This window comes from Xenopus tropicalis, chromosome 8, assembly GCF_000004195.4.
Source record: "Xenopus tropicalis strain Nigerian chromosome 8, UCB_Xtro_10.0, whole genome shotgun sequence".
In the NCBI taxonomy this organism is placed as follows: Eukaryota; Metazoa; Chordata; class Amphibia; order Anura; family Pipidae; genus Xenopus; species Xenopus tropicalis.
The window spans coordinates 38401593-38423019 of NC_030684.2; the positions used below are offsets into that span (position 1 = coordinate 38401593).

Here is a 21427-nt window from a genome sequence, read left to right on the forward strand (position 1 = left end):
AGTAGAAGATAAAGAAGTACGTAAGTTACTAGGCGGCATAAATCTTTTAGAGCAAACACACAAAGTGATTCTAGCACAAAACACCTTAACTACACTGGAGAGCAAAAGGCTACAACTGAAAACATTACTTAAAGGATATGTAAATCCCACTTTAAAAGTAAAAGCCGCCATACACGCAACTCCTTCTGTACGATATTCGGTGCGTGTTTGGCAGCTCGATGCGACGACCGATATCGCTAAGGCTGCGAATATCGGTCATCTCCTCGATTGGCCGGGTTAAAAGATTTTGATCGCCGGAGAAAAATCTACGTTTAGGGCTAAATCTGGTTCCCATAGAAACTCAGCTCTAGACCGATTTGCTATTGTTCCTTTATGATGACAACACTGTGTGCATGATAATAATTTTGGCTATGGAGAGCTCTTATAAAATACTGTTAACACTATGACAACTAAATACAGTTTTATCAGGTCCTGTTACGTAAAAAGAAGGAGAAAGACGGCCAGCGCTCAGTTATTTTACAATTATTTTTTCAAAAACAGTTGTTAATACCACACTTTGGGTCCTACCCTGCCTTTTAGCATTCTAAGTCTGTAGTGCAATTAAAATCAATTGTGACTGAGTAGTAAGACCACATTGCCCTTGGGGGATCTGAATTGCACTACAGACTTAGGGGCTGATTCACTAAAGGTCGTTAGCGATTATCGCATAGTTTTATGCGTTAAAAAGTCATTTCACATGTGTTACTACTCATATCGCATGCGCAAAAATCCTGATTATCGCAAAGCGTTATTTCCATCGCTTTGAGGTAATTATCGAATAGAAATTATACTAACGCATAATTCACAAACACATATGAAGCGTTAAAGCATAAAATGTGGCGATAATTACTGTGAAACTTAACGCCTCCCAGGAGTGGGCGTTACTAAACAACATGGCAGCTGGTGACAACATGGACAAGTTTGTGTTGGCCCTAGAGTGATGCAATTTGCAGGAAATGGTCATTTTCAGAACAGTAGTTTTCAGAAAGTAACGGTGTTATGAAATAACGCATAAATATATTGCATGCTTTAAAATGTCATTGTTACTTTTTATTACTTATCTAGGCTCTCCTCTATTCACATTCCTGTCTCTCTTTCAAACAACTGTCTGGTTGCTAGGCTAAATTGGACCCTAACAACCAGGTAGCTGCCAAAATTCCAAACTGGAGAGCTTCTAAACAAATAACTAAACAATTCAAAAGCCACAAATAAAAAAATGAAGACCAATTACAAATTGTCTCAGAATAGAACTCTCTACATTATACTTCTAGTTAATTTAAAGGTGAACTATGCCTTTTAAGGAGAAGGAAAGGTACAATCACTGGGGGTGCCAAAATGTGCTGAATTCTGTTTGCATTAATTTTGCCCCTAAGCACCAGGGTTCTATGCATTTCTCATAATGAAGATCTTGGCTAAAATAGATTCCTACTATGGAATTAGGATAGCACAAACAGAATGATAATAATAAGGCCGTAGCAAATGCTTTTTTTTTCTCTTTTATAAAGTTGCGCTGGGTTTTGTCTACTTTCTTACAGTAAACTCTGGTTCAGTTACTCAGCGAGATCCCCCCAATACATTTTCACACAGAGGAACAGTTTAAAAATTCTAATTCTGTATTTTTTTTTTACAGATACAACATTTTTGATTTTTAAGCTCTTGGTGGGAAGAAGGAATTAAATGCGCACTTAACTGGAGACTGTTTATTAAAGTATAATGAGGTAGGTACATGAAATTGTCCTGCAACGTATAGGCTGTTGTTTGCCCTGGTGGCCACTAGAGGGAGTTCTTATTTGGTGAAACAAAAAAAGCAGCATATAAAGTAGAGAATTGGAACATGATTTGTAGCTTTTAATTGTTTTTTGCACTCTGATTAATGGCGTTTCTTGAGATGCTTGTGCCTGACACTAAAATCTGCCCATGGCGGCCATTTTATATTTAGTTAATGTTTAGTCACTGTCTTGTTCTAGAGGAATAGTGCTGGTTACAGGGGTATATCTATGCCACACAGAATTCCTGGTGTATTTCTGGTTTCAGATTATGTGCAACACTAAGTGGCAGTTGTCTTAGTTGGTTTTTAATCACTCTTAGTTATGTTTATCTATGGGATATCATTTTCTGTAGGTGGGACCCCCGCTTTGTTTGCTTGGCCCCTTCCGCTTTCCATGAGGAAATGACCAGACAGACAGCACAGCTTTGGGAGGATGCAAACAGGATTATGGTAAGTACAGAGAAGACAAGAGCCTTTTATCTGAATAAAAGTTATCTGTAATGCCTGTATTCAACCAACAGGAAGCCCCGCTATGGGCTCATACTGATGAGAGTTGTTATCTGTACTCAACTGCGCCAGCATTCTCCTGCATTCCACCGCAGGAGAGCTCAGATAAAAACACATTCCATTCTACCCTATTGTGGTGTACACACACAGGCACGTGTAAGTGCTGAACACGGGTGGGCGCAGCATGTTCTCACTGTTTCTCATTTTCCATTTTCTGTGATCTTATCAGCATATCACCAGCTGCAGACGCAACTTGCACACTCATATCCCTGGGAATCGACTTCTCTCACTAGCACTTCTTTTTTACCAATGGGGACAATATCGATCTCGCTGCATCCTCTGGCTCCCCACTACATCCCCACTACTATAAGGTTGCACCCTGTGCGTACTGACGTCACACTACGCATGGGATGCGACCAATTGGATTACCCGCTGACCACCAATGACAGGGCCCGTAATTGTTTAAAGGGGGCCTGAGCTAAAAAAACAGTATCAAGGCCAAGCCACCCTTAATAGCGAGAATCGTTCGAGACGACTGTCCCCCTTTTGCCCCCCCCCCGATGGTGGCCTTGGGAGTACTCGGGTTATTTTCCAGCGATCTTACCGGCATGTGTGCAGTTTCTACAGTGCCTATTGCCCATTTTTCTGTAATCTTACCGGCACACGTAGAGTTATTGCCCATTTTCCATGGAAAGTACCGGCATAGTTGATGTTAATGGAGTACTTATTGGCCTTTTCACAGCCATCTTACTGGTATGTGTGGTGTTAATATAGTGTTTCATACGTGCTCTATCTGTTCAGACTGTGGCTTGATCAGCCAGAAGGCAAACCTGAATGGCAGAGTGTTGCCTCCTTTACTTGGAGGGGGAGAGTGGGGGTGGGGGGGGCAAAATTATAATGAATGTGTAGACATAACATCGTGTGGATAAATGAAGATGGGACTTATCAAGCACTTTTTGTAATTCCGTTCCCATGTGAAGGCTGTAGAATTTAGAATGTAAGAGGTGGAACAGAGAATTAAGGAATGGGTTGGCATGTAACTGTAAGCATATTGTTGGTACACAAAAGAACAGAATGCTGTTTATGAAGGTTGGAATAAACTAATCGGAGGGATTCCATGGGGTTCATTTGTGAGCCTGAGCGCAGCATGCAAAGTGCAAAGAGGCCACAATCAGGCGTATGTATGGCATACATTATCATGGGAATGTGCAATACCATATTGTTTTATAGGAAAGCATTAAACTACACAGAGTTTTTCTTTAGTTGGAAAACAGTGCGTTAAGGTGGCCCTACGGGAGCTGCTAAACGCTGCTGACCCGGCCTATACATATAAACTGGCTGTTGGGACAGAGGACATACAGGAATGGGCGCCTTTATGCTGCTTAGTGGTCAAAGACTTAGTAATTGGAAAATGTCTAACCTTGTTCTTATAAAACCGTAGCAACACATTCCTTTTTTATGGTAATGTTCCTTATTGTTGTTACATCAGGGCTGGAACTAGGGCTAGAAGGGGTACCTGCCTGGGGCGTAAGGCTGGGGGGCTCCATGCAGCTACCTCTCCTGCCCCCCCTGGTCCATGCTCCCTTGCCCCTGCCAGCCCCTTGCGCATCCACAGTGACGTGTCTGTCCCCCCCTCCCGCTCTTCTGCGCTCCCTGTTTTCAGTGTAGAAATCAATTGTCACCCTTCCCCTAGTTTTTTTTTTTTAAAGATTTTCTTTATTGATTTTTTTTTTTACAAAGTAATAAAGTAGGAAGTGAAAGAGAATAGGAAAGAAAGGAAAGATGGTAATAGACGGTAATAGGTGGTGTGCATTTGCATCCCGCTGGGCAATATTAATATTTTGTGCTACTCATTCGTGGCTCCCTTCCCATAGTTATCAAACTCTTTAGGGAGTAAATGACTTAACAATTGCTGGTGTTCTCACAAGAGTTCCCATAATGCCAGAAGCTGGGTGTTATCTGCTAACCTTGCCTTCTATTAATGGGAGAATGGACTAGAGAGCAGCCTTTTGTAGCCAGAAAGGGAACAGCCCCTGTTGTAAAACCAAAACAGGATTTTACTCCTTCTGCCAACCCAAAGGCAGCTTACAGAGGGACCAATCATAGCTAATCCCACTGGGCCTATGGGAAGCCACCTAGTGAGCATGCCCAGTTCAGTCTTTTGCATTTACTAGACAGAGCACTGCTCTCACAAGGGGTAACTATGTGTATTGTGTCACTATGGGGTCTGGCTCTGTGTGCCCTCACAATAGGGGCAATTACATTAGAAGGGCCAGACAGAGCCGGCTGGCTACACACAATACACACCTAGATGAGATTAACCTACACAATACATTTGCTATAACAGGTAGGAGGGGGCAGGGGGTACATTTCAGCATAAACAGAAATATCTAATAGTTTCATCCAACTTATACAGTTTGTTATGTCACAGGTGCCATCTGTTATTTAGAGACAAAGGGAATGACAGGGCAGTTTGGGCATTTTACCCACGTGTTTGGGCAACATTTGGTGCATGATCTGGATGTATTGCTGTAGCTGAAGAGGGACAAATGGCATACATGCTGTAATCATGCTGTATACCTGAAATTAACTAAGATATAATGAATCCTATTTGGAGGCAAACCATTCCTATTGTGTTTAATGTTCAAATGATTTTTAGAAGACGTAAGGTATAGAGATCCAAATTACAGAAAGATCCCTTTTTCGGAAAACCCCAGGTCCCAAGTATTTTGGATACAAGGTCTGATACCTGTATATATTGCTCATTAAATGCTTAAACTAATGTACAGTGTCTTTGTACTGACTGTACAGCAGATATTGGATGTTCCCTATGGGCCACCAAAGGTTGGTTGTGTTTGACAGTTATTCTATCACTAATTTGTTGGGGCAGTGGGGGCCCACCCATTACATTTTGGCCTTGGCCCACTGGTACCTTAAAGCGGCTCTGGCCCATGCCTGCTGGTGGGCCCCAAGTGCTTCCTATCCCCTCCGATAGTTATGCCGTTATAATTAGGTTTCTGATTATATTGATGTGACACAACGGTCTTGCAGTGACCTAGGCAGGCTTGGACTGGCAATCTGTAAATTCTGGCAACTGCCAGGGTAGGATAGGGGAGAAGTTACAGGCAGTACAGTGGGCACCTGCCTTTGATCTGTGCCAGGCAATGGTGTGGAAACAAATGCATGACTTAAATCAGGGAAGTCAATCAAAACCTTGGATCTACAGAGCTGACAATATGCTGGTGTCATGGATTCTAAGGGTTAATTAATTTGATGCAATTTTCCAGGATGTGGGACAACCACTTGTTGTTGTTTTTTTTTTAAAAGGCGCTACTTTTACTTGGGGTCTGTACATAACCACATGCTTTGGTATATCTATGTATATTGGCCATCAAACTCTCCAGTAGACCTCTGGCGTTCAGACATAAAGTCATTGTATGACATGATTGTGTGAGATAAATGCGGCAAATTGCAATGTTTTTAGGTGATATTCAGAAAGCTTTGCAGTTTGGTACTTTGGTGTAGAAAGGACTCTTTACCCATGTTGGATTTGTCTGAACGTGTACTTTCCAAAAAAATAATATGGTTTTCAGGGGTCACCCTATATTTTTGCCTCTTTTACCCCACACAAAACTGCCCGTGCGTTTATGAATTCAGTAAATGTAAGCCATGAAATTAGTGCGCACAGTGTATATTTTGGGCCCTGTAAGTGCCATCTACATTGATAAACCTATGTATATTGGCCTTCAAACTGTTCAGTAGACCTCGGGGGTTCATAATTAAGGTGTTTTATATGGTTACATAAAGCCCTGTGAGAGAAACGATATTGCAAAGTGGAAGTTTTGAGGATTTTTGTTTCGTCAAAATCACCAATTTTACAAAAGCTTTGTACTTTGGAGTAGAAAGACGTGGGTACCCATTTTAGTACTTTTTTTTATAGCTTTATACCAAATAAAACGCAGTAAATATGTTGATTTTGCAGTAACTGAAATGACAGAAATGATAGATCATATGGGGGTATGTTCCCATTGGGGCCCCTACATGCCACATACTTAGGTAAATCTATGTACATTGGGTATCAAACTGTTCAGTGGACCCCTGGCGTTCATATTTAGGGTGTTTTATCTTGGTACCTATTGCTCTGTGGGAGATAAGAATCTGTAGAGTAGAAGCTTTAAAAATGATTTTTCAAAAATGTCACATTTTATAAAGACTGGTACATTTAGGAAAGCATTGCAACTTGGTAATTTGGAGTAGAAAGGCAGTTGTGCCTATTCTGGATTCATCAGAAATAAAGTATAGTTTTCTAGGGTAAACCTAATCTAAGTGGAATATTTGGCCTTGAAATCTAAAGTATGCAGCTTTCTGGAGCAGTGCTTTGGAAATTTGGTAGTGTATTGCTGGGAGTTTTTGACCCATACAAGTGAGAAATTTCCATAAAACTATATATATTTGGTATTGGCACCTTCAGGAGGCATTTAGAAACCTATATCTTGTTACAGAAATGGAATTAAGTAAAAATTCTACCATATTTTCATACCTCCCAACATTTCATTAAGAGAAAGAGGGACAAAAATATGTGACGCGGGTGTTGCTGCAAAATTTTTAACCACGCCCCCACATGCCACACCCACTTTACATGCCCCAGATGTGCCAGTATAATCACTAATTAAAAAGAATAAAGGACATATTAACTTCAAATGTGCCAGTATGACTACATTAAACTGATAAAGGGCATATCAACCCCAGACATGCCAGTAAAATTACTAAATGAATCTGATAAAGGGCATATCAACTTCAGACATGCCAACACTTCTGTGCATTTTCCAAACAGGGCCAATTCCAGTGGTACATAAATCTATGTTATTTCCTTCTATTCTTAATCAGTTAACAGCAAAACAATATTAATGTACCACTAGAATTTCTACCCATATTATCAACGCCAGCCTAAGGTTCCCAAACTTATAAGGGCACTTTTTAAATGTCTGCTATATTTTATGAACGGATCAGCGATACCTCTGTTTTCTATTGTGGATGCTGTGCTCTGCCAGAGATTCCCAGGAGTGAGAGATATATGTTAGGGGTGGAAAGGTGAAACTGTCCAGCACACAAATAAAGACAGCAGCCTCTTCTGCCTGATAAAAGACAGAGCGCACTCCTAGCCCCTGACCCAGTGAGCAGGAGCAGGTAAAGGGATGCCGCCAATGCTGATAGTTGACCCTTGCCTGTCACAAATGCTCCTCCCAGGACAATTAAACATCAAGGTAAACCTGGGAGCATGGGGTAGCAGGGGAGATTCAAGAGTTAAGGGGGCGGGCTTTATTCCCCAGAGCAGAGCAGGCACAGCAATCAATTAATGGCAATGCTGAGAAGCGGGACATCTAACAGTGAATCCGGGACAGCGGGTAGTGCCATAAATATCGGGACTGTCCCACTGAAAGCGGGACGGTTGGGAGGTATGTATTTAAAAGCTTAGGTTGTTCCCAAAAAAACCCATCTAAACTGTTAAAGGGATGTGGGTAGGTTTTCCACCTTGTTTTCCCTATAATACTGGGCTTCTAGCCGTGTGCTGGCGATGCCACGGGGTGGGAAATGGGCAGAGGAGAAGGCAGGCCTGTGCTCATAAGGGGAAAAGGTCTTGTTCTTTGTTGAGTTTTAGTTCTCCTGTAAAGGACAAGTAAGAGACAGACCAACAAAAACTCTTCCTTCATATTTCACTTGTTAGAGGTGCGGGTGGAGATATTAACCGGAGTACTTACCATAGGCGGTGGCATAACAAGAAGGCACTGTCATTAGTTGGCCTTTTTAGTGTGAATGTGGCTCCATTTGGCTGGTGTGCATGGCCCTGAGGTAGGCATGGTGAAATCACTGGCCAATGACAAACAGGCGCAGACGTGAAAGCTCGCCATAATGCCGTATCGTTAAACCGTTTACTTAAAGCATCTTATTTTGGAACTATTCTTTATCCCTCGGGCATAGCGGCTTTTAATAACTTACGTGCCAGAAGATGGATAGTTTTAAGCACAGCAGAAACTATAATGATCCTTTATTTATACAATGTTTTACTATTTATTATTTTATTATAGTAAAAGGTGGAAAGTGTGGCCAGATGAGATCTTTTGCTTGGTTGCTATGGGTTACTAGACCATGAGCACGCTTTGTGTCATATCCCCTTCACTGTAGGGTCGATTTCATCAGATGCCAATTAGACTACTTGCAAGTTTTTGAAGTATGGGAGGAGGCTGGGCTACCCAGAGTAACCTACTAAGAGGCAATTAAAACATACTGACCCAGTGCATTGAACCCAAGCGCTGCAAGGCAGCAATGCTAGCCACTGGGCTACTGGGCCATACTTATTACAGAGCCTCAGTTAAAAAGGCAACAAAAGCAGAAGGAGGCTTAATGCAAACGGCAATGTAAATGAAGATGGGCTGAAAGTATTTTACTCCTTAACCACCCGGCACTTTTTTACCCACAGGCGTTACACCATATGGCAGCACAAGTCTCAGTTGGTTTCATTCTGCGCTGTGGGGCTGCACCTTTGCTTTACCAACCAACAGAGAAAAGAAATGGACTTGATCAGGGTTGTTCCCTTGAGTACTGACCCATAGATGGGCCACACGTCAAACACACGTCAATACAGCGCCACGCCATATGTTCTGCTGAGACAGCCCTTGCCATTACACATCTACTATTTCCAAGGATGCACACGACTGACCAATCAACCGCGCAGATCTGCCCGTACATGTATGTGTGCTGTATTACGGCTATGCACGCACATGTACATGTATGTATGCTGTATTACGGCTATGTACGCACATGTACATGTATGTATGCTGTATTACGGCTATGTACGCACATGTACATGTACAGTGGAGGAAATAATTATTTGACCCCTCACTGATTTTGTAAGTTTGTCCAATGACAAAGAAATGAAAAGTCTCAGAACAGTATCATTTCAATGGTAGGTTTATTTTAACAGTGGCAGATAGCACATCAAAAGGAAAATCGAAAAAATAACTTTAAATAAAAGATAGCAACTGATTTGCATTTCATTGAGTGAAATAAGTTTTTGAACCCTCTAACAAAAAAAAACTTAATACTTAGTGGAAAAACCCTTGTTTGCAAGCACAGAGGTCAAACGTTTCTTGTAATTGATGACCAAGTTTGCGCACATTTTAGGAGGAATCTTGGTCCCACTCCTCTTTGCAGATCATCTCTAAATCCCTAAGGTTTCGAGGCTGTCTCTGTGCAACTCTGAGCTTGAGCTCCCTCCATAGGTTTTCTATTGGATTAAGGTCCGGAGACTGACTAGGCCACTCCATGACCTTAATGTGCTTCTTCTTGAGCCACTCCTTTGTTGCCTTTGCTGTATGTTTTGGGTCATTGTCGTGCTGGAACACCCATCCACGACCCATTTTCAGTTTCCTGGCAGAGGGAAGGAGGTTGTCGTTCAGGATTTCACGATACATGGCTCCGTCCATTTTCCCGTTAATGCGAATAAGTTGTCCTGTGCCCTTAGCAGAAAAACACTCCCAAAGCAAAATGTTTCCACCCCCATGCTTGACGGTGGGGACGGTGTTTTGGGGGTCATAGGCAGCATTTTTCTTCCTCCAAACACAGCGAGTTGAGTTAATGCCAAAGAGCTCTATTTTGGTCTCATCAGACCACAGCACCTTCTCCCAGTCACTCACAGAATCATTCAGGTGGCAAACTTCAGACGGGCCTGCACATGTGCCTTCTTGAGCAGGGGGACCTTGCGAGCCCTGCAGGATTTTAATCCATTGCGGTGTAATGTGTTTCCAATGGTTTTCTTGGTGACTGTGGTCCCTGCTAATTTGAGGTCATTAACTAACTCCTCCTGTGTAGTTCTAGGATGCTTTTTCACCTTTCTCAGAATCATTGACACCCCACGAGGTGAGATCTTGCGTGGAGCCCCAGAGCGAGGTCGATTGATGGTCATTTTGTGCTCCTTCCATTTTCGAACAATCGCACCAACAGTTGTCACCTTCTCTCCCAGCTTCTTGCTAATGGTTTTGTAGCCCATTCCAGCCTTGTGCAGGTCTACAATTTTGTCTCTGACATCCTTGGACAGCTCTTTGGTCTTTCCCATGTTGGAGAGTTTGGAGTCTGCTTGACTGATTGATTCTGTGGACAGGTGTCTTTTATACAGGTGACTAGTTAAGACAGGTGTCCTTAATGAGGTTGACTAATTGAGTAGAATTGTCTAACCACTCTGTGGGAGCCAGAACTCTTAATGGTTGGTAGGGGTTCAAAAACTTATTTCACTCAATGAAATGCAAATCAGTTGCTATCTTTTATTTAAAGTTATTTTTTCGATTTTCCTTTTGATGTGCTATCTGCCACTGTTAAAATAAACCTACCATTGAAATGATACTGTTCTGAGACTTTTCATTTCTTTGTCATTGGACAAACTTACAAAATCAGTGAGGGGTCAAATAATTATTTCCTCCACTGTATGTATGCTGTATTACGGCTATGTACGCACATGTACATGTATGTATGCTGTATTACGGCTATGCACGCACATGTACGTGTATGTATGCTGTATTACGGCTATGTACGCACATGTACGTGTATGTATGCTGTATTACGGCTATGTACGCACATGTACGTGTATGTATGCTGTATTACGGCTATGCACGCACATGTACGTGTATGTATGCTGTATTACGGCTATGTACGCACATGTACGTGTATGTATGCTGTATTACGGCTATGTACGCACATGTACGTGTATGTATGCTGTATTACGGCTATGTACGCACATGTACGTGTATGTATGCTGTATTACGGCTATGTACGCACATGTACGTGTATGTATGCTGTATTACGGCTATGCACGCACATGTACGTGTATGTATGCTGTATTACGGCTATGTACGCACATGTACATGTATGTATGCTGTATTACGGCTATGTACGCACATGTACATGTATGTATGCTGTATTACGGCTATGCACGCACATGTACATGTATGTATGCTGTATTACGGCTATGTACGCACATGTACATGTATGTATGCTGTATTATGGCTGTGTACGCACATGTACGTGTATGTATGCTGTATTACGGCTATGTAAGCACATGTACATGTATGTATGCTGTATTACGGCTATGTAAGCACATGTACATGTATGTATGCTGTATTACGGCTATGTACGCACATGTACATGTATGTATGCTGTATTACGGCTATGTACGCACATGTACATGTATGTATGCTGTATTACGGCTATGTACGGCTATGCACACACATGTACATGTATGTATGCTGTATTACGGCTATGTACACGCATGTACATGTATGTATGCTGTATTACGGCTATGTACGCACATGTACATGTATGTATGCTGTATTACGGCTATGCACGCACATGTACATGTATGTATTCTGTTTTAAGGCTATGTACGCACATGTACATGTATGTATGCTGTATTACGGCTATGTACGCACATGTACATGTATGTATGCTGTATTACGGCTATGCACGCACATGTACATGTATGTATGCTGTATTACGGCTATGTACGCACATGTACGTGTATGTATGCTGTATTACGGCTATGTACGCACATGTACATGTATGTATGCTGTATTACGGCTATGTACGCACATGTACGTGTATGTATGCTGTATTACGGCTATGTAAGCACATGTACATGTATGTATGCTGTATTACGGCTATGTACGCACATGTACATGTATGTATGCTGTATTACGGCTATGTACGCACATGTACATGTATGTATGCTGTATTACGGCTATGTACGCACATGTACATGTATGTATGCTGTATTACGGCTATGCACGCACATGTACGTGTATGTATGCTGTATTACGGCTATGTACGCACATGTACGTGTATGTATGCTGTATTACGGCTATGTACGCACATGTACGTGTATGTATGCTGTATTACGGCTATGTACGCACATGTACGTGTATGTATGCTGTATTACGGCTATGTACGCACATGTACATGTATGTATGCTGTATTATGGCTATGCACGCACATGTACGTGTATGTATGCTGTATTACGGCTATGTACGCACAGGTGCCAGGTCCTAAGTTACAATCTGCACTCATTTGTGTAAGGGAAGGTGGAACAGACCAGAGGAAAAGAGGCCCTGCTTGCACTTGTCTCTGGCTGATCCTGAACTGAAACATACAAACCTGTGCTTATATGGTTATGTGCTAGATATGCACTTTCCATAGCACCTGCCGAGAGCTACGGAAGAGCACTGGGGCAGCAAAAACAAAAAAGAATCTGTTGAATTACGACTTTTAAAAGTCATAATTCAAGAGAATTTTTTTTTGGTGGCCCTATTGCTCTTCCGTATAGAGCTGCTTTTTTTCATCCGGCTTCTTCTGATCCATAGGCTATAGAGTATTTGCAGCAGGATCAAAAAGTGCTCATATGTTTAGTTGTTATGCAAAAAAATACCTATATATATGGGTGTAGGATATTCCCTGCTATTAAGGCATTTTCTGTGAAGGTATTCCAAATAAAATAAAGGAAAAAGAGTAAAATAAGGAAACACAAAATGGTTTAGTCTCCCCTCCCCAGCAATTATACAGCTGGTTCCCAGAAGCACTCCAGCCCCAGCAAGCAAAGAATAGCTTTTAGTTAAAGGCAATGTTCACCTTTATATTAAAGGAAGTATAAATTCTCCAAACAAACTAATGTCAAATGGCTCAGAGTGCTCTTGTTTTCTAGTTTTCAAGATCTTAAGCAGTTTTTGCCCTGCTAATATAATTCATGTGAAACAACGGCGCCACCTGTTAGTTATTCTGACCAACTGGACACAGTGATTCTTTTATGTGAATTAAAGAGTAAGATTTATCTTCCTGACCCAAAAGTGAGGTTGCTTTAACCCCCTAACCCACACAGGAGACCCTGAGTTCTACTCCCAATCCCAGCCCCAAACCATGGGCTCACTGGGGAACTGCTGAGCTTGGGAATAGTAATCCGTGAGCAGTAAAGAAGTCAGATTCATGGGATTCATGGCTGATCATTGGAATTATATCAAATAAGAAATTTCTTACAAATAAGCAATAAAAAAGCTGCTTAAAAAATCAGAGGTTTAAAGCAAAGTGAAACAGGTGTTTGCAGGCATTTCTATATATACTGTATATAGTTACTTATTAATAGCATTTTTAATTTGAGAAACAGGACAAGATGAGCTCTAAACCAGACTGGTGTTTCTCTGGCAGTGCAGACAGTTATTGGGATGTTTTGCTCTTATTTAGATTGTTTTTCCAATAGTCGCTTCCAACATGGGCATTGATGAAACATATGAAATTGTTCAGTACTGTAATTAATGAAATGTATAGAAACTTGAGGCTCTTGGCAGCAGGGATTTATCAGTGTACAATAAAGATTTGCCAACATAACCCTGATGATTTTGCCCAGTGTTTCAGCAGTTTAGGGAGTCGAGGGTTTGCGGCTGAGCTGAGTGGGTCCCCATGGACATTAATATGTTTCTTGAGCCTGGTGGGTGCTGGCTCGGTGCATTGGTTACATATAGTCAGGTGACTGTAGCAGCTTCCAGCAGCCCCTCTGGCATTTGCCAGAATCTACAGATTGCCAGTCCGGCACACTACTAATGGCACTTAGCTGTATGCAATATGTTAGTTTAGTAGTGAATAGATAATCTCCCTGCATACCTTACCTGTCCAGGTAAGTAACAAAAAACTTGCTTTTCTGCACATCACAAGCCCTACTCAAGTTAAAAAAGGGGATGCCATCCCTTTAAGGTTTAGGAGTTGGCCAAACCCTAAATGTTCTACCAAACTGGCTCTGAACCCTAAATGTCACGTGCCAATTCTTGTCAACACAACAGAAACATTTTTTCACAAATAATATATTTTCTTTTTTGGAGATTGTTTTTTTTTTCCAGCCAAATCCAGACGTTATATGGTACATCCCTACGTTTTTATTCTGGAATAAAAACTGCAACCCTATCGCTGTTCTTTAGGGCACATTTACAGTGCCCCACGCAGTGTGCCAAGGGCAACAAAGGCTGCATTGTCTGCACGTTGAGCAAATAGACACAGACTCTTCTCTCCATTTGGGAGTTCAGAGACCTACTGATCGCTTTATGAATTCAATGTTAGGCCATGTTAGATTAAAAAGGGGCGGGCAGTGGAGGCACATATGTGTCCCGCCTCCTACCCACAAGGTACTGGTACCGGCGCTCCTTGCAAAGAGAAGCTCACCCTTGGGCTTTTGTGCAAAGAGCAGGAAACCCAGGGGCTTGTAAAATGAGCCTTCTGTCTCTTACTTTTCACTGCCTTTCACAATGCAGCAAATATTATATCTCTTTCTATTACTTCAATTATTATATGGCGAATTAATTTCACTTTGTCTATGTAGAACATAGTGAACTCGCTTCCATTTTCAGCTGCATGAAGGCTGTGCCCCCTATTCACACAGCAAACACGTGTGCCGCAGGAACTAGCTATGTGCGGGCAAATGGATAGAATGGAGGGGAGCTGGTGCCGGCTCTGTTGGTTCTCTCTCTGCGTATCAGTGCAGCACAATTCATGGCTCTCTGTTATATTGCCATTTATGTCATTTGTCAGTTCATTGGAAGTGCACGTCTTAAAATCCATACAGTCGCTTTCATTTGATTTTTCTCCAATAGACAATGTCCCTTGTAATGACTATGGCTTTTCTACTACCAGACACCCACTTTGATAAACGCCAGGTTCAGGGTAGGTTAGATGGGGTTCTGTAATGTCACGGGAGCAGCCGCCTCAGCGAGGCACCACTGTTTAAACAGGGATGTTTAGTATTTAGTATTGTATTTAATGGCTTAGTTTGAGTGATGAGCAATTCATTTGAGTGTGATGGGGCCAAAGAAGTAAAAAAATGGTTTGGGTTGGGTCAGTAATGATCTTGATCTTCATCATGCTGTCAAAAGATTTCTTGTGTCTGTTTTCCTCTGCTAGAGACATGCCGCTCTCCCCTATCCCCTCTCCTGCTCCCCTTTCCCTCAAGAATGCTAAGAACTCACTCCCCCACCCCTTAGGAATGTGGATCTGAGCCAATCAGCAGGAAGTTGACTCACAGTCTTACTAACTGAGCATGTTCACTTGATCTCGGTGTCTGTGCAGGAACGAGGCATTATGGGAGCTTTCTTTACCCAGATCAGCGGTTTTTCTTCCTGTTTGGCTTCTGATCATCAACAGGTGAAATATGGGGAGACTTAAGGGCACTATTGAGAGAACTGAAGGTATGCCTGCAGCTTGGGATTAACTCTTTACTAGCCTTTCCTTCTCTTTAAAATAGACTTGGAAAGGGTATTCTAGACATCCTTACTGTAAATGAAATATGTTAGGCGGAAGGCCTCTGAAAACCATTTGCCTGATGCCCAGTCTCACTGCATGGGGTAGGGACTACCAAACTGCCCTTCTTGAACGACCAGCTCCAGTAAGACTTAGCCAGAAGGCGGAGAGTTAAGGTGAGATTTGAGTACAATGGCTATTTGCTAGATAGCCCCGAGATCCCGCTACAATGTGAATAGGTTGAGATTTGGAAATACTATAAGTGCTTACTTGTTGTTCTAGCTAATCTAAGGGCTGAATGGTTCATACATCACGGGTTTCCTAGATCTGTAATCTTGTTATGAGCTAAGGGGGTGCCCTGCCTTCAAGGGGGCTTAAACCTAAGGGACATAACACACGGGGAGATTAGTCGTGCCGCGACCCAACTCCGTTGTCGCAGGCAACTAATCTCCCCGCAATGCCATCCCACCGGCTAGAATGTAAATCACCAGTGGGATGGCATACGCAACACTGCGATTTGCAGAAGTCAACAAAGTTGCCTTGAGAGGAAACTTCGGCAAATCGCGGAGCTGCGTATGCCATCCCACTGGCGATTTACATTCTAGCCGGTGGGATGGCATTGCGGGGAGATTAGTTGCCTGCAACAACGGAGATTCGTTGCGGCGCGACTAACCTCCCCGTGTGCCACGGCCCTAAAAAGTCAAAGTACACAGTCGAGTAACCCATATCAACCAATCAGATGTTTGGTTTTAAACAACTGGTCAGTGCATGCCGCTTGCTGATTGGTTGCTATGGATTATTAGACAAGTAGCAATCTTAAAGAGCACCGAAAAACAGAGTCAGTGTTCTGAATGGGGGGATAGAATATAAGGAAAAGCACCTTATTGAGCACGCTATCCTCTGCACTAGGAAGGGGCCCCCAGTGCAGATGGCCATGTTGTGGCACACACATGCATATAATGAGCAAGTGACCCAGCGTGCTCCTGATGCGCACTTATGTGAGCTAAATCGCCATGTTCACCCCCCAATCCAATGTGACATGAGTGCACATAATGAGCAAACTCGAGCACTTGCTAGATATGCACCGTGTGTTCCCCAATAGGGCTGCCCCCACACTGGAGGTAGCTCCCAGCTTTTGTTTTGTTGCCTAAGCAATTGGCGCTCAGTACGAGGACAACAAATTGCTCAAAATCACTCCCATTATTGTCTGTGACAATTTTGGACCTGGTAATATCTAATAATACTGAACTTATCTCTAACATTTGTGTGGGTGAGCATTTGGGGAACAGTGATCACAACATGGTCTCCTTTGAGATAATGCTACAGAGACAGCTCTATAAGGGAGTAACTAAAACGCTCAATTTTAGACGTGCAGACTTTGCCAGTTTAAGGGCATCTCTGCAATGTGTCAACTGGGAAAGGCTTTTCATGGGGTTAGACACAGAAGGAAAATGGAACATCTTTAAAACATTGCTTTGCAGGTATACACAACAGTATATTCCCCTTGTAAGCAAGGAGAGGCATCGCAAAGCAAAACCCTTATGGCTGAATAAAAGAGTTAAGGTCGAGGTTGGTAATAAAAAACGTGCTTTTAAAGCATTCAAGTTAGCTGGGACAGCGGAAACTTTCATCAGGTACAAGGAAGCAAATAAAGCATGCAAAAAAGCTATCAGGCAAGCTAAAATAGAGATGGAAAGGGATATTGCAGCTAGGAGTAAAAAGAATCCAAAATTATTTTTTAATTATGTGAATAGTAAAAAAATGAAGCAAGAAGGGGTGGGAACTTTATTATCACGGGGAGGTACGTTGGTTGATGAGAACGGGGAAAAAGCTGAAATTTTGAACTCTTATTTTTCATCTGTCTATACATCTGAGGAGCCAGATAATGAAGGCTTCCCTTGTAATATACCCAGTGCTAGTAATTTAGCTACTGGCGCATGGGTCACTCAGGAGGAAATTCAAAAGAGACTTGAACATGTAAAGGTAAACAAAGGTCCAGGACCGGATGGGATTCATCCCAGGGTATTAAATGAGCTGAGCGCTGTGATTGCCAAGCCTCTTCACATCATTTTTCAGGATTCGTTGAGGTTTGGCATGGTGCCGAGAGACTGGCGGATTGCTAATGTGGTGCCGTTATTTAAAAAGGGATCTCGTTCTCAGCCTGAAAACTAAAGGCCTGTTAGTCTGACATCAGTAGTAGGAAAGCTTCTGGAAGGGGTAATAAGGGATAGGATAGTTGAATACATTGCAGTTCACAATACTATTAGTTTGTGCCAGCATGGTTTTATGCGTAACAGATCTTGCCAGACTAATTTAGTTGCCTTTTATGAGGAGGTGAGCAGGAAACTTGATGCTGGAATGGCAGTTGATGTCATCTACTTAGATTTTGCTAAAGCGTTTGATACAGTACCTCACAGAAGGTTAATGATCAAATTGAGGAATATTGGCCTAGAACATAATATTTGTAATTGGATAGAAAACTGGCTGAAGGATAGAGTACAAAGAGTGGTGGTAAATGGAACATTTTCTAATTGGGCCAGTGTGGTTAGTGGAGTACCGCAGGGGTCAGTCCTTGGTCCTTTGCTTTTTAACTTGTTTATTAATGACCTGGAGGTGGGCATAGAGAGTACTGTTTCTATTTTTGCTGATGACACAAAATTGTGCAAAACTATAAGTTCCATGCAGGATGCTGCCGCTTTGCAGAGCGATTTGACAAAATTGGAAAACTGGGCAGCAAACTGGAAAATGAGGTTCAATGTTGACAAGTGCAAAGTTATGCACTTTGGTAGGAATAATATAAACGCAAACTATCTACTGAATGGTAGTGTGTTGGGGGCATCCTTAATGGAGAAGGATCTAGGGGTTTTTGTAGATCACAAGTTGTCTAATTCCAGGCAGTGTCATTCTGTGGCTACTAAAGCAAATAAAGTGCTGTCTTGTATAAAAAAGGGCATTGACTCAAGGGATGAGAACATATTTTTGCCGCTTTATAGGTCCCTGGTAAGGCCTCACCTTGAGTATGCAGTGCAGTTTTGGGCTCCAGTCCTTAAGAGGGATATTAATGAGCTGGAGAGAGTGCAGAGACGTGCAACTAAACTGGTAAAGGGGATGGAAGATTTAAGCTATGAGGTTAGACTGTCGAGGTTGGGGTTGTTTTCTCTGGAAAAGAGGCGCTTGCGAGGGGACATGATTACTCTGTACAAGTACATTAGAGGGGATTATAGGCAGTTGGGGGATGTTCTTTTTTCCCATAAAAACAATCAGCGCACCAGAGGTCACCCCTATAGATTAGAGGAACAGAGCTTCCATTTGAAGCAGCGTAGGTGGTTTTTCACGGTGAGGGCAGTGAGGCTGTGGAATGCCCTTCCTAGTGATGTGGTAATGGCAGACTCTGTTAATGCCTTTAAGAGGGGCCTGGATGAGTTTTTGAACAAGCAGAATATCCAAGGCTATTGTGATACTAATATCTACAGTTAGTATTACTGGTTGTATATATATAGTTTATGTATGTGAGTGTATAGATTGGTTAGTATAGGTTGTGTGCTGGGTTTACTCGGATGGGTTGAACTTGATGGACAATGGTCTTTTTTCAACCCTATGTAACTATGTAACTATGTAACTACCTGATCCCACAAAACTGCGGTCTTGTATGCCATTCATTATGTTAATACTTGTATTAGTTTTCTTTTCAGCCCATCTACTATTACGGCAAGCGCCCTTTGCATCGCTTCGATTTCCAAAGTTGCGTGAAGTTGTCTGTAGGAGGAAATTTTACACGACTTCAGAAACTGCAGTGATGCGAAGGTCTTTCCCCCGGCGACATCTATTGTTACTGGTGGAAACCCTTTATGGAGCAGTTACTCCACCTCTAGCGGTTGATCTATTGCGGGCGAGTGAGTTGATCTGTGGGTGCTTGCCCTCAACCTTTCATTTTATTTCCAAACTACTGTGTGGTTAAGGGGTAGTTAAGCCCTAGCAACCAGGCAGCAGCTACAATTCCAAGTCTGAGAGTTTCTGATCAAATACATTTTTTAAATAATGGACAAACTGCATATTGTGTTGGAATGCTGCTGTCTCTGTGACATAAAAAGTTAAGTTTAAGCTGAACTGTCTGTCTGATTAGAATGGTTTTGTTCTTTCTCCTTCCAGGTTGGATCTGGCTAAACTGTCTATGGAAGATAAAGGCAAAGGATCACAGGTGCATGATGGGAAAGAGACAGCTTCCCACATTTGAATCCTGAGTGAGAAGGAGCCATGTGAGTGAGGGTTTGATGCTCGGGCCGTGCAGCGCAGGAGGAGTTCCATCACTATACCATTAACTGAGAGACTTCAGAGCCCAATAGGACTTGTGACCAGCCCATTCTGGGACCCTTCCCTGCTGTGTATGGGTTTTCTAGTGCATTTTACTGCTGAGCCATGGGAAGCCTTTTGTCTTTGGCTTGTTTAATAGACTTTGGCCTCTGTCTCCACTCCTCCTTTCATTTTATTATAGAAAGCTAATCCAATGATTAGAGCGAGGACCTATATAAACCAGCTTGTCACCATGTTTTTAGGGCTACATAGCTGTCTGCATCTAGTCTGTGACTCCCGAGTTCCTGGATGATGTATTTTTGAGTTGTTAAACTTATTTGGCTTTGGCCCTGGCCCGATTCTGGACCTTGACTGCTGCCTATCCTGATTTTTGTTAATTATACTGCGCTATGCCTTGCCTTCTGCTTACTGTGAGCAATGGTTTGTATACTAGACTCTGCCTTGTCTTCTGCCTGCCCTGACGGGCAACTTCCAATCTGTATCTTCCAATAAAATCCAGCCTTGTTTCTTTCAAATTCCTGACCTTTATTTGGAATGCTTATCATCCGATTTTAATTAAAATCTCAGTATTTCAGCTACATTTTCTGTCTCACATGCTCTGTGAGCAATAATGTATCTTTTGTTCACAATTGTTTTTGAGTGGTTGCTTAGTGCACAGCTTAAGGTGGCCATACACTTTAAGATCTGCTCGCTTGACAAGGTAGATATTGGCAGGTACAATCGGCCCGTGTATGGTTACCTTTAGAGATAACCTATAAATAATTGGTTGTAGTCAGAGAAGAGGATCCCCTGAGCAAGGAAATGAGCAGCCAATAGTGACAACAAGAAGTGTTAGTAGGCATGGGGTGGGGCATGAAGGGTCACTTGTATGTAGGGTGTACAATTTGTGCACCCCTAATAATAGGCTAGAAGGCTCATGAGTAAATGGCGCACATAGCGCCAAGTGCTTGTTTAGGATGCAAATTGCTATTTTCCCCCCAATGCAGAGGTTTTTTATCCACAATTACAGCATCATTGTGCCTGTGTGCCAAGTTGCGAATGATATTATTAACGGCAATAGCATGGGATTATGAACAAGTCAGTAGTGCTGATTGGCCAACCTGCTAGTGGAACCCTGAAATGATTCCCGGGTTCTCTTGCATCAATTCCTACACTTCTGCATATAATTCATTAGAGCAGGCTGGTTGGGCACATTAGCGCTCCCCAGAAGTACTCACTCGTTTGCACATTAGTGCTCCCAACAAGTACTCACTCGTTTGCACATTAGCGCTCCCAACAAGTACTCACTCGTTTGCACATTAGCGCTCCCCGCAAGTACTCACTCGTTTGCACATTAGTGCTCCCAACAAGTACTCACTCGTTTGCACATTAGCGCTCCCAACAAGTACTCACTCGTTTGCACATTAGCGCTCCCCACAAGTACTCACTCGTTTGCACATTAGCGCTCCCCGCGAGTAGCAAGTACACGCTAGTGCAAGGAACATG

General features: G+C 42.4%; 2 protein-coding genes and 2 long non-coding RNA genes across 5 annotated transcripts in view; 2 read left to right on the forward strand and 2 right to left on the reverse strand.

Annotated features, from left to right (window-relative positions):
• The window catches only part of cdk5rap2 (CDK5 regulatory subunit associated protein 2), a 280021-nt gene that overhangs the window by 141964 nt on the left and 116630 nt on the right, over positions 1–21427 (forward strand).
• The window catches only part of LOC108645252, a 74835-nt gene that overhangs the window by 17459 nt on the left and 35949 nt on the right, over positions 1–21427 (reverse strand). The window lies entirely within an intron of this gene.
• LOC108645253 overlaps positions 1–21427 on the reverse strand; it is a 55627-nt gene that overhangs the window by 301 nt on the left and 33899 nt on the right. The window lies entirely within an intron of this gene.
• On the forward strand, positions 2–20457 carry LOC101730740. Its single transcript, XR_004219544.1, has 4 exons — positions 2–16; positions 1670–1757; positions 2161–2257; positions 19781–20457. It is a non-coding gene; the product is annotated as an uncharacterized LOC101730740 (long non-coding RNA).